At 39.3% G+C, this 12,013-nt stretch overlaps 1 protein-coding gene and 1 non-coding gene across 6 annotated transcripts in view; one reads left to right on the forward strand and one right to left on the reverse strand.

Annotated features, from left to right (window-relative positions):
* The window catches only part of FTO (FTO alpha-ketoglutarate dependent dioxygenase), a 412,384-nt gene that overhangs the window by 57,581 nt on the left and 342,790 nt on the right, over positions 1 to 12,013 (forward strand). The window lies entirely within an intron of this gene.
* Positions 5,119 to 5,191, reverse strand: TRNAT-UGU (transfer RNA threonine (anticodon UGU)). Its single transcript has one exon. It is a non-coding gene; the product is annotated as a tRNA-Thr (tRNA).

The following is a 12,013-nucleotide window of genomic DNA, read 5'->3' on the forward strand; positions in this document are numbered from 1 at the left end:
AGTGACAGTTACCTGTAAGCAGGTACTCCTGTTTATTTTAAGCTTACCTCTTAGTGCAGGATAGCTTCACATGTTCAAAATCTGCCTCTCGTATAAGTACCAATGCTGCCATTTTCTCTAAAGTCACCTTTTTTATTAAAGAAATTCTTTAATAGCTTCACACATTCTGTAGTTATGCATTTCTGTGAGTGCTGCCGACTCCAGCACAGTGTTTAATAAATTATTGAACTTTGAAGAACCTTTGAGAAGCAGGGGCTTTATGTGACTGAGCAGCAGACATGAAAAAACGCTATCCTCCAGAGTCTCTAACAGACAGAAATAGAGGCTTGATCAGACAATATAAGCACCGAGTGAATGATGGTGATGCCATGAAATATTTACACCCAGAGAGCATACTAGGGTGAGGAGGAGAGTGTGTGGGTTTTTATCGTTTGGGTTGAACCTGATGCCGTACAACCCAGCACTCTGTGGTCTTAAAAGCAAGAGACAGAGACAGAGAGAGACAGATAGATTGGGAGAGAGAGGGAAGGGAGAGAGAGATTAAGAGGAGAAAAGGAAAATAAAGAAGGAAAGAAGAGTATTTATTTGGATATTTTCTTGTTTGCAGTATCTTATCACAAAAGCAAGCCTCCTTTTGTAGACGGTAGCCCTAGTAAGAGTCAACTTGTATTCAGTCCTTAAGAGAGAATGATTTCTTGTTTCTGTAAGATATTAATCAACGTCTCATGATGTAACATGATTAAAAGCCCTCGTTTTCTACAGGGATATAGGCTTGAATAGCAAAGAACAGAATGGGCTAGTATGTTCTTACCTTCAAAAAAAAGTATGCAATTTTTTTCATGTAATGTCATTTTAAATAGGCTTGTGATCAATTTATTCCATACTGATCTACAGAGAAAATGAACATAATGGAAGACGTGTCAGGATTACTTAGGAAAAGTTTGGAAGATAAACTGAGAATGAGAGAATTCCTCATACCTTTCAGTATAGAAAAGGGCTAAAAAAATTTATGCCAGACCAATTGGTTTTGTCCTCCTGACCAGTATTATGTACAGTTTTTCTTATAGTGATAAACCTTTTTCATTTCCTGGTGTTACATAATATTATTAAAAACAGTTATTGTTAATGATGAAAGAAAGGCTGACAAGGAATAATGTGCTTTATTTAATTTCACTCGTGATTTATCTACAAAAAAACAACGCAGATTGCGTTTGGGAAGTATTTTAGCGTAGTAGTTCTGTTTTTGATTTTTACGGGTGGTAGAAAGAACTGAAGGAGCTCCGTGGCACAGTGGTTAAAATGTTTGGCTGCTAACCATAAGATTGACGGTTTGAACCCACCAGCTGCTCCATGGGAGAAAGATGTGACAGTCTGAATCTTTTCTGTTTTTGATTTTGACGGGTGGTAGAAAGAACTGAAGGAGCTCCGTGGCACAGTGGTTAAAATGTTCGGCTGCTAACCATAAGATTGACGGTTTGAACCCACCAGCTGCTCCATGGGAGAAAGATGTGACAGTCTGCATCTGTAAAGATTGCAGCCTTGGAAACCCTGTGGAACAGTTCTTCTTTGTCCTATAAGGTCACTGTGAGTCAAAATTGACTTGACGGCAGTGGGTTTGGGGTTTTTTTTTTTTTTTTGGTAGAAGCAATTGAATCATGTATCAGTTAGGAAGCTCAGGTTGACCTTAGATGGCCTTTCAAGGGGATCATTTAGCTTTAGGGGCTTTGGTGTCCGTAATGAGCTCCCTGGATGTTTGATATATGTTATGCTAAACTAGGTTTTTTGTTCCTGTGATCACATTGACTTAGGGTGGTGAGTTTCTATCACTTGTAAGGTGAAACCAGTAATATTGGAAGGGAAACTTTGGTGAGACTTTCTTTTGTAACTGTAATATTTTGTCTGTAGATTTTAAGTAAAGGAACTTTTCAATGAGTTGACTGTTTGTAATGTTTAGGAACTCATTGCCTACAAACAAGCTTATAGTCTAAGGAGACATCATGTCACAGTGAAATGTGACATGGATCTGTTTGTGAAAGGATGTTTTAATTCCAAAATTGAAATAGCAGAAGTGAAATAATACTATTATATTATTATTTTTGTTGCCAAGATGGTACCCTGGAAAGAAATGGGATTTTAGAGTTCAGTTGATGTGGATTTCAATCCTGCCTCAGCCATCTACTTGCTGTTTGACATGTGGCAAGTCACTGACCTAAGACTCAGTTTTCTTGTCTCTAAAAATGGGGCTAATGATAATATACTTCTTGGGTTTGTTAAAATGTCTGTGTTGGGCACAGTACCCAGCATGTGGGAGGCACTCGGTAAAAATTACCTCCTTCCCCCTTCCCCTTCAGTTAAACCAAAAAGTTATTATCTGGGAGGTGAGATTTTTAGAAGCTCTTGATTGGTGGAGGGAGAGAGGGACTCAGTGAACCAGAAGAAGGACACTTGAGGCCTGCGGCAACCATGTGAGAGGTGAGAAGTGGTATGTATATATGTGTCCTGGAGAGGGAGACTGTGGATGGACAGAAGGACAGGCAGTGGGGGGAAGATAGACTGAATTCACTGACTTGCAGAAGCAAAAGTGATATTGGTAGTTTGGGGATGACACATCCTCTGAAGTTCTACTGTTATTATTTGCCTCACATTTGGAGTAGAGAGACTATGCCAAGTTGAGAATTTATTTCTTCCTCCCCTCTTCTTGAACATCTCCTTTACTCTTTTTAAGTGCAAAGTGTTATTGTTTCACCCAATAAAGGGCAAATCAAAGGTTTGTCTGCCCTTATATTCTGTCTCTGACCCTAATACATTGAGAGAGAAGTGAATTGTGGCTTTGTGTCCGTTGATACTTTATCATGATATGAATACCAGATTTCCAGGTGCTACCTCATATTAATTTAGCAAATATTAACTGAGGCCTATTATATGCCCAGTGCTGTACTATGGGGATTCAATGGTGACAGACAGACCAAAGTCCCTCCTCTCTTGGAGGTTAACATTCTGTTAGGGGAAGAAAGGCAGAAAATAAATCAATTATATTTAAGGTTATAAATAAATAAGAGCATGTTTAATAGTGCTAAGCAGTATAATATTAGAATGACTGAGGTGAGGGGCTACTTCAGACAGAGTAGTCTGAGGTGACTTTGGGGGTGAGAGCTGAAGAATGACAAGGATGTTCATTACAGCCACAGGGACAAGGCTCTGAGGTACTGACAGACTTTGCATGTAGGAAGAACAGAAGTGGTAAGTGGCCAGAATTTAAGCAAAAACGGACCAAAAGGAGAAGGAATGAGCCAAGTCAACCTTTAAAAAGTGGTAAAGACTTGAGTTTTTATTCCAAGCCCAGTGGGAAACCATTGGAGGGTTTTAAGGTGGGGAGTTCTGGGGTGGGGGGTGGGGGGCGTTGACCTGATCTGATTTGTGTTTTGTAAAGATCACTCTGACTGCTATTGGAAGGCCAGAGTAGACTTAGGGAGAAAAATGAGGAGGAGAGATATGCTGATGCCTTTGGCCCAAGTGGAGAGAAGGGAAGGACTTGAAGGTACATTTTGGAGGCAGAGTTGACAAAATTTGCTGATAGACTGGATGAGGAGGTTTGAAAGAAAAGAAGAATCAAGGATAATGTCTAGGTTTTTTTAGCTGAAGCAACTATGGATTGTGACTATTTCCTGAGATCAGAGGACTGGGGAAGGAGCTGGCCTGGGGGTGAAATCAGGGTTCGGACAGTCACGTGTTGGGTACCTATTTGACATCCAAGAGGCTGTCAAATAGGCTGTTGGATATTGGAATCTGGAGGTCAGGGTTATAAATTTTAGGAGTCATTAGCATATGGCTGATGGAGTTAAGCCACAGAACTCTTCTCTTTACAAATTGTTGTTCCTTAGGTTGTAATTAAATGTTAGGCCCCAGCTTTCTTGAACTAAAGTGTTCCTTCACCTTTTCCTTTCTCTGGGTTGCATTGCTTCAGACCAACAAACGCATTCCTTGAAGGCAAATGCAGAAGATGACAAATACCATGAGCCAGATTTTCCGTGACAGACTTGTAAGAAACAAGATAATCTCATTGTTCTTCCACCTACTTAAAATAAAGGTAATATTGATTTTATAGTAGCAGTTCAGGTCCTAAGGCATGACACTGATTAAGCGTCTGATGAGAATTTGCAGGGTCGCCTTCTAGACCTACTGCTACAGGGCATCTCTCCACTGGGCCAGGCCTCTGTGCTGACCTCCACTGTTATAAGTGGTGTTTTTCTTGGCCCTGTTTAGTCTAGGCACTGTCCAGAAGCATTTATTTTACCTGATGGATGGCTCAATCCAGCTTGTCTCTTACCTTAATCTGACCTTCAAAATGGGAACCTAACCCACTTGTTCTTTGTAAATATGAAGACTATTTTGACACTGTTTTGAATTATTTTCTGATCAGTAGCAGTGGATTTTGTGTTGAATCTTTTCATGTGAAACTTCCTGTTAAAATTCCACAATCTGAATTCCTCTCCGCCACCTCCCCCCAAAAGCTACTTTGGGGTAAGGCTCACTTTATGCATTTTTTTTTTTTTAATTAAACAGGGGAAGGTACCTGTATTAATGGTACCATTATTAAGCCCTTGGGACTCTTCAATTTTAATGTTGCATCATGGAAAGGAATTTCCTTGTGGCTATTGTGATCTGCTGCATTCACCATACTCCATTGTTTTATAAGATTTATAGATCAGGCTCTGGGGATATTTTGACCAATCAAGGGATTAAATTGTTCACTGGCCAAAAGTATATAGATAGCCTCCAGAAATCATCCAAAAATTACAGCTTCTTATGAAAAGTTTTGGCTTTCTACTGTAATAACATTCACATATTTTTCCCCTGTGTCTGGAAATTCTGGCTGGATTGTTGACGGGGTTAATGTGAGGATTAAATCAGTTAATACAGGCTAAAGCACTTAGTCTGGCACTATGTCCATACTTAGTGCATAAAACCTCCGTGCGCCACCGAGTAGATTCTGACTCATAGTGACCCTATAGGACAGAGTAAAACTGCCCCACAGGGTTTCCAAGGAGCGCCTGGTGGATTGGAACTGCTGACCAGCTTTTAATTAGTACACCACCAGGGTTTCCAAAAGCCAAGGCTAGGCCCCAGCAAGATTTGAACTTGTGACCCCTGGTTTACAAGACCGGTGCTCTAACCCCTGAGCTATGGAGCCCTCAACCATACTTAGTGCGTGGCACATAGTAAATGCTCAATTGATGTTAGCTATTATTATTTTTTTATTAGCTACTGCAGTGATGGTGATGTTAGCTGCAAACTCCCTTTGCATCTTCTGTAATACCCAGCGCAGGCCTAGGCACACAGTGTGATACCAGTGACTGATGTCTCCAACATTTAGGATTTCCTTCCACACTTGGAAATCACAGGTTATTTTATGTCATTTCTAAAATGTTCTAAGCACCTGGCATCCTTTGATTGTTCACAGAGTTACTCTCAAAAGGGTCTGCATGAGTTTTGATGGTTTCCGTATCTGCCTGTTTTGTTTGTTAGCTACCAGATAGGACTCAGGTTTTAAATCCTTTGCAGTTAAAAGGGATAATAAATGTTAACATTCCTAGTTCAGTGCCTGGCACAGAATAGCTAAAAGCCATTTGACTCAGAATCACGACTGTTGGTCAGTGCAGCCTTCAGGGAGACAATGCTGGGGAGTGGGGTTGTGCCTCCTTTTGAGGTAGGTAGAGGTGAAATAGTTTTTTTTTTTTTTTATTGTTTCTTGTGCTTTGAGTGAAATTTTACAGAGCAAATTAGGTTCCCTATTCGATAGTTTGTAGATAAAGTGTTTCATAGCCTTGGCTTCATTTCCCACAATGTGTCAGCACTCTCCCCATTCTGCCCTGGGTTCCTCATTTCCTTTTGTCCTGATTTTCTACACCTTCCTGCCTTCTCATCTTTGATTTTGGGCAAATGTTGCTCTCTTGATCGTGTATAATTGTTCTAAGGAACACTTCAGAACACTCGGGTGTCATTGTTTATTTTATGGGCTTGTCTATTGTTTGGCTGGAAGTGGTCTCTGGGAATGGCTTCATTTCCAGGTCAGAAGGGTATCTTAGGGCCATAGTCTCAGGGATTCCTCCAGTCTCTGTCAGACCAGTTATCTGGTCATTTTTGTGAATTTGATTTTTTTTTTTAATGTTTTTCTCCCACTGTGTCCAGGACTCTGTCGTGATCCCAGTCAGAGTGGTGGGTAGTGGCAGCCAGACACCATATAGTTCTTCTAGTCTTGGGGTTGTGTAGGCTGTGGTTCATGTGGTCCATTAGCCCTTTGGACTAATTGCTCCCTTGTCTTTGATTTTTTTTACTCTCCCTTGTTCCAGGCTGGAAGAGACCAACAGTTGTATCTTAGATGATCACTTGTAAGCTTTTGAGACTCCAGATGCTATTCACCAAAGTAGGATGTAGAGCATTGTCTTTTTGAACTATGTTGGGCTAATTGACTTAGATGTCCACCAAGCCTATGGTCCTTTGCCTTCAAGCCTAGGAACTTTATCCAGCAAGCTGTTTGGTTATGTCTAAGAGGTTTCCCTGACTGTGCCACGTGTGTGCTCTATTGGCTATATTAACATATGAGGAGCATCTACAGTCATATACGTAGAAATATCCACCACCAAATCTGTATCTGCCAGTGGGCGTGCTCCCTTTCACCTTCCCATACCTCTTGGCATATCTATCTGTCTGTGTTTCCATTCATAAATTATTGTTAATACTATTGTTGCAGGATTGTCTATGCTATAGTAGTTGCCGTACCAAAACCCAAACCCATTGCCTTCGAGCCGATTCCGATTCATAACGACCCTATAAGACAGAGTAGAACTGCCCCATAGGGTTTCCAAGGAGTGGCTGATGGATACAAACTGCCGACCTTTTGGTTAGCAGATCTCTCAGCCACTGCACTACCAGGGCTCTATGCTATAAATAGTTACCATAAAAGAAAAAAAAAAAAAAATTTTTTTTTTAAGCTGCCCTTTATTCTTATGTTCCTCTCAGTGTCTTTTCTTGGCTTGATCATGTTGGGCTGATCTCTCCCATATTATGTATTGCCTTTCCCTTCACCAATATTAGCACAAGCCTTCTATCTATTCGGTAATTTTCCCTCCGTCCCCCTCTCAGGGATCCGTGATAAGCATCAAAGAATTTTTTTCTTTTCCTGTGTGTAAATTTTTTGTTGTTTATAATATTGGTCTTATACAATATTTGTCTTTTTGTGATTGGCTTATTACACTCAGCATAATGTCCTCCAAATTCATCCATGTTGTGAGATGTTTTTTGGATTTGTCATTTTTCTTTATCGTTCCATAAGATTCCATTGTGTGTGTATACCACAGTTGGTAATCCATTCATCTTTTGATGGGTACTTACATTGTTTCCACCTTTTTGCTGTTGTGAATAATGCTGCAGTGAACACGGGTGTGCATATGCCTATTTGTGTCACATCTCTTATTTCTTCAGGATATATATACCTAGGAGTGGAATTGCTGAATCATATGATATTTCTATTTCTACCTTTTTGGGGAAGCACCATGCCGTTTTCCATAGTGGTTACCTCCCCACCAGCAGTGTGTAAGAGTTCTGGTTTCCCTACAACCTTGCCAACATTTGTTATTTTATTTTTTTTTTATTAGCACTAGTAATGTTGGGGTGAGATGGTATCTCATTGTAGTTTTGATTTGGATCTCTCTAATTGCTAATGATCATTAGCATTTATTTGTATGTTTGTTAGCAGCCTGAATGTCTTCTTTCCTGTTCGTATCCTTTGCCCATTTTTTAATTGGATTGTATTTTTGTTGTTGTTGAGGTGTTGAAGTTTTCTATAAATGTTGGAGATTAGACCCTTGATGGATATGTTGTAGCCCAAAATTTTTTCCCAATCTGTAGGTTCTCTTTTTACTCTTTTGGAGAAGTCTTTTGTTGTGCATACGTGTTTAATTTTTAGGCAGTCCAATTTATCTAGTTCATCTTCCTGTGTGTGCATTTTTAGTTATGTTTAGGATTCTGTTTATGCCCCTATGTTGTGTCTATTTTTTCCTCCATGATCTTTATGGTTTTAGGTTTTAGGTCTTTGAACCATTTTGAGTTAGTTTTTGTGTATAGTGTGAGGTATTGGTCCTGTTTCATTTTTCTACAGGTAGACATCCAGTTTTACGAGCACCATTTGTTGAAGGGACTGTCTCTTTCCCGTTTAATAGTCTTTGGTCCATTGTCTAAGATCAGCTGTCCATAGGTGGGTGGTTTTATATTTGGGTTCTTAGTTCTGTTCCATTGGTCTATGTGTCTGTTGTTGTACTAGTACCAGGCTGTTTTGACTACTGTGGCTATATAGTAGGTTCTGAGATCAGGTAGTGTGAGGCCTCCTACTTTGTTGTTCTTCTTTAGTAAAGCGTTACTTATTTGGAGCCTATTTCCCTTCCGTTTAAGGCTAGTGATTAGTTTTTCCGTCTCTTTGAAGAGTGCTGTTGGAATTTTTTCTGTCTCTTTGAAGAGTGCGGTTGGAATTTGGATCCAGATTGCATTATATCTGTATGTCGCTTTGGGTTGTATTGATATTTTCACAATGTTAAATCTTCCTATCTAAAAGCATGGAATGTTTTCACATTTATGTAGGACTCTTTTGGTTTCTTGCAGTAGTGTTTTGTAGTTTTTATATAAGCTTTTTACATACCTGGTTAGATTTATTCCTAAGTGTTTTATCTTTTGGGGGGCTATTGTAAATGGTATTGTTTTCTTGATTTCCTTTTCAAAGTTCTCTTTGTTGATGTAGAGGAATCCAACTGGTTTTTTTATGTTGATCTTGTACCCCTGCCACTTTGCTGAATCCTTCTATTAGTTCCAGTAGCTTTCTTGTGTAATCGTTAGGATTTTCTGTGTACAGGGTCATCTGTAAATAGGGATAGTTTTACCTTTTCCTTACTGATTTGGATGCCCTGTATTTCTTTTTCTTGCCTTATTCTCTCACTAGGACTTCCAATACAGTGTTGATAATAGTGATTAAGGGCATCCTTGTTTGGTTCTCATTCTCAAAGAGGATGCTTTCGGACTCTCTCCTTTAAGGATAGTGTTGGCTGTAGGTTTTGTATAAATTCCCTTTATTATGTTGGTGAACTTCCCTTCTGTTTCTATTTTGCTGAGAGTTTTTTATTAGGAATGGGTGTTGAACTGTATCGAATGCCTTTTCATTGTCAATTGATATGGTCATATGATTCTTTTCCTTTTTTTTTTAAATATATGTGATGGGTTACATTGATTGATTTTCTAATGCTGAGCCATCCTTGCTGCCTGGTATGAATCCTACTTGGTTGTGATGTATTTTTTTTTTTGATGTTGACTTCTGTTGGCTAGAATTTTTAATTTTTTTAAATTGTGTTTAAGTCAAATTTTACAGCTCAAGTCAGTTTCTCACAGAAAAATTTATACACACATTGTTATGTGACCCTAGTTTCTCTCTCTATAATGTGACAGCACACTCCTCCTTCCCACTCTGGATTTCCCGTGTCCATTCAACCAGCTCCTGTCACTTTCTGCCTTCTCATCTCGCCTCCGGACAGGAGCTGTCCATTTAGTCTCATATATATATTCCGACAGTCTAATCTTTGTCTGAAGAGTTGACTTTGGGGATGATTTTAGTTCTGTGTTAATAGAGAGTCCCAGGGCCATGTCTTCCAGGGTTTCTCCAGACGATTGAGTCTGGTCTTTTTACTAGAATTTGAGTTCTGCACCCCACTGTTCTCCTGCGCTGTCAGGGACTCCCTGTTGGGTTCCCTGTCAGGGTGGTCATTGGTGGTAGCCAGGCACTGTCTAGTTCTTCTGGTCTCAGGGTGATGGAGTCTCTGGTTTACGTGGCCCTTTCTGTCTTTTGGGCTAATACATTCCTTGTGTCTTTGGTATTTTTCATTCTCCTTTGCTCCAGGCGGGTTGGGACCAATTGATGCCTCTTAGGTGGCCGTTTGCTAGCTGTTAAGACCCCAGACGCCACTCACAAATGTGGGATGTAGAACATTTTCTTAATAAACTTTGTTATGCCAACTGACCTACGTGTCCCCCGAAACCATGGTCCACAGGCCCCCATCACAGCTATTCTGTCCCTTGAAGAGTTTGGTTGTGTTCAGGAAACTTCTTAGCTTTTGGTTTAGTCCAGTTGTGCTGACTTCTCCTGTATTGTGTGTTGTCCTTCCCTTCACCTAAGATAATTCTTGTCTACTTCTAGTTAGTGAATACCCCTCTCTTTGCCTCTCCACCCTTGTAACCATTGAAGAATGTTTTCTTCTGTGTTTTAACCTTTTCTTAAGTTCTTATAATAGTGGTCTCATACAATATTTGTCTTTTTGAGACTGACTGATTTCACTCAGCATAATGCCTTTCAGATTCATCCATGTTATGAGATGTTTCATGGAGTCATCATTGTTCTTTATCATTGCATAGTATTCCATTGTGTGAATATACCAAAATTTGTTTATCCATTCGCCCGTTGATGGGCACCTGAGTTGTTTGCATCTTTTTGCTGTTGTGAACAGTGCTACAGTGAACATGGGTGTGCATATATCTGTTGGTGCGATGGCTCTTGTTTCTGTGGGATATATTCCAAGGGGCGGGATTGTTGGATTATATGGTAGTTCTATTTCAGCTTTTTAAAGAAGTGCCAAATCAATTTCCAAAGTGGTTGTACCATTTTACATTCCCAGCAGCAGTGTATAAGTGTCCCAGTCTCTCCATAACTTCTCCAACATTTATTATTTTGTGTTTTTTGGATTAATGTTGGCCTTGTTGGTGTGAGATGGTATCTGATTGTAGTGTTTATTTGCGTTTTTCTAATGACTAATGATCGTGAGCATTTCCTCATGTATCTGTTAGCTGTGTTGGCTAGAAGTTTGTTGAGAATTTTTGCATCTGAATTCATGAGGGATATTGGTCTTTGGGTTTTTTTTTTATTGGTCTTCAGTTTTCTTTTTTTAGTGATGCTTTTGCCTGGCTTTGGTATCAGGGTTATGCTGCCTTCAAAGAATGAATTCAGGAGTATTCCTTCCTTTTCTATATTCTGGAATAGTTTGAGTAGAATTGATGTCATGCCTTTTCTGAATGTTTGGTAGAATTTCCCAGTGAAGCTGTCTGGGCTGATGCTTATTTTCTGGGGGGAGTTTTTTTTTTTTTTTAATGATCCTTTCAGTTTCTCCTTTTGTTATGGGTCTGTTCAGACTTTCTACCTCAGCTTTTGTTAGCTTAGGAAGATAGTAGCTTTCTAGAAATTTGTACCAGGTTTTCAAATTTGTTGGAGTACGGTTTTTTGTAGTATTCTCTTATGATCCTTTTATTTCATTTGGTTCTGTTGTAATGCCATCCATCGTGTTTCTTCTTCAGGTTGTTTGTATCTTATCCTAGTTTTCTTTTGTTGATTTGGGCAGTGGTTTGTCGGTTTTATTGATTCTTTAAAGGAATAAGCTTTTAGTCTTGTTTATTCTTTCTGTTCTCTGTTTCACTTATTTCTGCTCTAATTTTTATTATTTCAGTTTCCCTGGCAATTGTGGGCTTCCTTTGCTGCTGTCTTTCTAATTATTTGAGTTGTAGGGTTAATGTTTTGATTTTTGCCCTTCTTTTTTGATGTATGTGTTTATTACTATAAATTGACCTCTGAGCACTACTTCTACTGTGTCTCAAAGGTTTCGGTATGCTGTGTCTTCATTCTCGTTTTATTGTAGGAATTTTTTAATTACATCTTTGTTTTCTTCTATTACCCAGGAGTTTTTAAGCTGAGTGTTACTTAGTTTCCATGTGTTAGATTTTTTTTTCTCCTCCTGTTATTAATTTCTAGTTTTATAGCATTGTGATCAGAGAAGATGCTTTCTATTATTTAGATGTTTTTGAATCTGTTGAGGCTTGCCTTGTGGCCTGTTTTGGAGAGTGACCCATGAGCATTGGAGAAGAATGTATACTTTGCCGCTGTTGGGTGGATGTTCTGTGTATGTCCATGAGGTTGTGTTGGTTCATTGTG

The sequence above is a fragment of the Elephas maximus genome, chromosome 21, assembly GCF_024166365.1.
Source record: "Elephas maximus indicus isolate mEleMax1 chromosome 21, mEleMax1 primary haplotype, whole genome shotgun sequence".
Lineage (NCBI taxonomy): Eukaryota > Metazoa > Chordata > Mammalia > Proboscidea > Elephantidae > Elephas > Elephas maximus.